At 33.3% G+C, this 5,464-nt stretch overlaps 1 long non-coding RNA gene across 1 annotated transcript; it reads right to left on the reverse strand.

The window, feature by feature from the left end:
- Positions 1-2,785: 2,785 nt before the first annotated feature.
- On the reverse strand, positions 2,786-5,370 carry LOC111083699. The gene is made up of 2 exons (XR_002609195.1): positions 5,266-5,370; positions 2,786-5,083 (listed from the first exon to the last, which is right to left on the reverse strand). It is a non-coding gene; the product is annotated as an uncharacterized LOC111083699 (long non-coding RNA).
- Positions 5,371-5,464: the final 94 nt, after the last annotated feature.

Here is a 5,464-nt window from a genome sequence, read left to right on the forward strand (position 1 = left end):
GTATGGTGAAACCTAACCTCTACAAAGTGTTCGACAGTCATTCTTTAGGTCTTGTTTCTGTTGTATGGTGGTACCGTAGCCTCTACAAAGTTTTCAACAGTCATTCTTTAGGTCTTGTTACTGTTGTATGGTGGCACCGTAGCCTCTACAAAGTGTTCAACAGTCATTCTTTAGGTCTTGTTACTGTAGTATTGTGGTACCGTAGCCTCTACAAAGTGTTCAACAGTCATTCTTTAGGTCTTGTTACTGTAGTATTGTGATACCGTAGTCTCTACAAAGTTTTCAACAGTCATTCTTTAGGTCTTGTTTCTGTTGTGTGGTGGTACCGTAGCCTCTATAAAGTGTTCGGCAGTCATTCTTTAGGTCTTGTTACTGTTGTATGGTGGTACCGTAGCCTCTTCAAGTTTTGTATAGTTATTACTTTCCGAATATACAATGTGTTTTTAAATATTTTATGCAACGTATAGAAATAATAACAATTGAACTTTCTTTGACAGGACTGCTGTGCACTGGTTATCGTAACCGAGTTTCATCAGTGAAAGAAAGTTCCTGTTTCCATGGGGCACGCTTCTTTATTTGAACAGCCTTTTCTATAAAATGTATATATTTAGAAAAATTGAACGTTCTTTTCTAAACAACAACGTAATCAGGATATTTGAGTTATTCCTTTTTTTCTTACATTTGTCGTCTACTTTGTGCTTTTGTAGTACCGATATTTGAGAGTATAAAAGAGGTGAGTACTAAAGTCACCGTTATACTGATCTATAATTTGTAACTCAGCGATTCTTTTGGTCCTACTACTTACTTATGGGTGGTAGTATCTTTTAACAAGAATATATTAACATCAACATTCTTGGTATTTACCGACATTTATGTAACGCTAAGATGTAATGCTCGTGTATCGCTTTTAAGTCATTCAGTTTGTTTTTGTCCTCAAAGTTGTATTTCGATTTTTTCCCTAAATAAAAATCAGTGCACTTCATTTAATCCTCACCGTTCTTCTGGTTCTGTAATGTTTGTACTATAAAAATTAACCATATTGTCTCTGTTACTTTCTTTACTTCATCATCCACTAACACACTTCTTGTAATTAACTGAAAACAACTTGTCAAGAATAAAACGAATTTATTAATATATATTTAATTTACTGCGCATAGACTACAATGTTTGGTAAAAGCCTCAAAATACAGGAAAAGGCCATAAACTTTTAGGTAAGAAATGACTTCTCTGTCACGTTACATACTTTATGTCAGCATAACGTGACTTTTTTAATTAATGCGTTACTAATGTTTGCATGAAGTGACTTCTCTGTTACGTAACTTATGTCAGCATAACGTGACTTTTTTAATTAATGCGTTACTAATTTTTACATGAAGTGACTTCTCTGTTACGTAACTTATGTCAGCATAACGTGACTTTTTTAATTAATGCGTTACTAATGTTTACATGAAGTGAATTCTCTGTTACATAACTTATGTCAGCATAACATGAACTTTTTTTAACGCGTTACGTAGTTTTAACATGAAGTGACTTCCCTATTACATGGTTGATGACAGCATAACGTGACCTTTCTAACATGTAATTTTATGTCACTTGTTTTCTATAAATTCGTGACTTTGTGAAAAGTCCTAAAGTTTTATGTGCATTATTAGAAACTATCCGTTTGATTATATAAGATCCATATTGTGTCCGAACTGAAATAATTCGATTGTTCACTTCTTTAAAAGTAACATCTTTGTTTTTATCAATAATTCAGCAACTTAACTTCATTAAATAGCACAATCTGTCAATAACAAAATAGATATTGCTTAGAATAATTTCACTATTTACAGTTTTTAGAAAGTTAAGACCACTATATGAAACCATTTTCCAAGCGTCAATAATCCGTTTACTTGAAATAATAAAATTATTTAATCCCAAAAAAGACAACTTACTGAATATTTAATGTAGGTTTGCCTCTAAAATGTATTTTTGCCATACGTATAAAGAAACTAAAATTATAGAACATTATAACTTTTTACAGCTTAAATTCGTTAAAGTCGAACTTATATTAGATGATGATGTTTAATATCCTGATTTTGAAATGGAGAACCGTTCGGTTTCTTTAATTTCAGAAATGAAAACAGTTTATTGTAAAATTTAACGAAACAATCAACCACTGCTCTCTATACTGAACTGGACGAAGTGAAGTCACTGAAGGTATAAAATGACCATCTTGTTGGCCCCTTGTCCTTTCATTTGCTGAGAAGCAGTGTAGTTCTAGAGTTGTAGCCTGTAAAAATGCTAATGTGCGTTGAGTGGAATTGTAAAATTAGACCAAGAGCTGTTCCTTTGTCATTACATTGGTAAGTTCATGCTTCTTCCCTCCCCCCAATATAACATGACATTAAAGAACAACAAGAGACCTTTTGGTCTATTTAGGCTGCCTTATCCACTAAACTAAATCCTAAAACCATCTTCAAGCCAGCTCTTATTCGAATATTTATCAACCTTTCCCTTCAACTCTATTAAAATTAATTGCATCCAACAAGTCGTTGCCATGTCTATCTATATAGAAACTATAATATATTCTGACACTAAACTCAAACTCGCTGAATACTCATTAACTTCACTAACTGATTACTCATATTTATAAATAATGTACCCTTGTCTCTAGATGTCACACAAAGTTTCTTGATTATTGCATCATCATGGCTAAGAATTAAATTATAACATTGAGAATACAGCTTGCAACAACCAATCTGGTCCTTCAAGGCTGTCTTTGTAGATCCATCTTTGAGAAAAGTAAAAATTTAAACTCATCCTTTATTTTTCACGAAATCATTGATTCCCCTAGTAAACTCAAGTACTGACTTCCACTAGAGTGGACAGCAAATCATACCATAAATAAATCATTTATTAGATAAATAAAATTGTCCTAACTGGTGTCTAGCCTGTCTTTTTCAAATTTTAAATTGTGCCTTTTATGTAGCACTAAGAAACCAGAAGTCTTCATCTTATCGATCCCTTGGATAATCTTGTAAATATGCATCATTAACATCACATTTTATCTTAATCTATCCTCATTCAATAATCCTTCCATCCTTGGAATCAGCACAGAGAAGCAATATACAAGTACTCAATTATATATACACAAAGTACCCTTTAACAAAGAAAGTAATGTACTAATAAAAGTAAACAACTTTAACATTGATTGCCTACCCCTTTAGAAAGGGGGCAGTCTAACAGACTATGTCAAACTTTAAAAAAAATAGAAACTCTTTAATGAATTAAATACATAATGAGGTAATGAAAACACAATATAAAAAAATCACATCTTTTATATAAATGATCACATAAACAGTCAAAATCTGCAAAAATACATTAATATAACCCCTTTTACAATAAATGACAACATCAAAGAACCTTGAAATGAAACCTAACACAAATAAAAAGCAAACCATAATTAGAATAAATACCTATTTATACCAGAATGTTCTATTAAAACACTGACAGAAATGACCAGAATTAAATAAATAAAAACAATAATTCACACAATATATACTGGGAAACGGTACTGCAGCTTCCTGATGATGAAATTCCCGAGTGGGCACTTGTAACCTTCCTGACAACAGTGGAACTTTGGTTTAAAGTCCAGCATTTGCTTCACTTGTCAAGTGGCAGCCATCTTCTTGGGCCAATGTCTTAAGCTAAGCAGGTGTCTCCTCATATTAGTCCTTAATCACACCAGTGGTCCATCAAATAATAGAAAAACCCTTTGAGAACACTCAGCAACAAGAGGTGGAAATGCTAGCAAATTCAAGAACACAGCAGCCAAAGCATCCAGAATTTGAACCTTTATACAAAAGTTCAGCCACTTCATAGGTCATAATGCAAGGTTACACCCACGAACTTTAACTAAAGCTATTGGTCAAATGACATACTTACGGGCTTCACATTTATACAAAAGTTCAGCCACTTCATAGGTCATAATGCAAGGTTACACCCACAAACTTTGACTAAAGCTATTGGTCAAATGACATACTTACGGGTTTCACATTTATTCATGCAATTGAATATATCCTGAGAACATTAGAACTTTCAAATTCCTAGACTTGTGCTTATGCATGTCTCCAATTCACCAATTACTTGTGCCTGTGGCTGCTTTCAGATGTTGGAGCACCCACCTTGCTTCATTGTTCTTCATACCATCTGACTAAAAGGTAAACAGCACCCACTTTTAGTATGAAGGAACAGGGGTTTAGAATGAAATAGTTTCCAAGTTATGTAAAAGTTTCACCATGTACACATTACTGTCCATGTTTTCCTAGTACACATACAGTCTACATTTTCATGCTAGATTAGAGTAAATTTAATGAAACAACGCAAAGGAAATATTCAACAAAACTGTTTGCATATTTCAAATATTTCAATCTGCATGACTCAAAATATTGTTATCACAACCAAATATACCACTGGCTACAATTGGTTATGATATCCAAGTCAATGTCTGAATTTCATATACTTCTGATAATTTCACTGTTTATGAATATTTCAGCTCAATCCAGTTGAAATATCTTCTGCACCACACTTTACGAGAAACACTAGGTAAAACTGCGTCATCAAAACATCGTATAAAACTCTCTCTCAATCATAGTGTGTGCCAACATTATTCTGTTACTGGCATTATTTAAAAAAACGGGTATGTTGCATTTTCCAACAACAGTTATCACAGTTACATTTCTACTTATCAGTCCTTAACATTGAGATCAAACTCTTTGTCTCCGTGCCCTTGTTACTTTTTATGGTTGTGCTCTTTCTGTAATTGATTCATTTGTATTATACAATACAACTCAATAAGCTTATGTAATCCTTATACACGTGTGTGATATCACACATGTATATTTATTTACATAAATGTGTTGAAATGTATAGACACCACTATTACACAATGTCAAGTACTCTATTAGTTTACACAGTTCACCTCTGGCTAATGCACAAAACATTTGGACAGCACTCAAATTCCTCTTGAAAGGTATGCTTAGTAGTGACTCTAGTGTCATCTGTAGTCATTAAATTCAATTAGAGTTACCAGAATAAGAAACTGAGACTTTTTCCCAGTAGGAGTGACACTGTAAAACCACAGACAAATGTGTGCTTGTTGGTATCATAACACATACCAGAATAAGAAACTGGGATATTGTTTCCCAATAGGAGTGGTGACACTGTAAAACCACAGACAAATGTGTGCTTGTTGGCATCATAACACATACCAGAATAAGAAACTGGGATATTGTTTCCCAATAGGAGTGACACTGTAAAACCACAGACAAATGTGTGCTTGTTGGCATCATAACACATACCAGAATAAGAAACTGGGATATTAGTTCCCAATAGGAGTTAGACCATAGTAAAACCACGAAGTACAAATGTAGTACGTACTTAGTTTGGACTATTAAAATTAAACAAGTAGTAAAACCTATAA

The sequence above is a fragment of the Limulus polyphemus genome, unplaced genomic scaffold (genome assembly GCF_000517525.1).
Source record: "Limulus polyphemus unplaced genomic scaffold, Limulus_polyphemus-2.1.2 Scaffold10714, whole genome shotgun sequence".
In the NCBI taxonomy this organism is placed as follows: domain Eukaryota; kingdom Metazoa; phylum Arthropoda; class Merostomata; order Xiphosura; family Limulidae; genus Limulus; species Limulus polyphemus.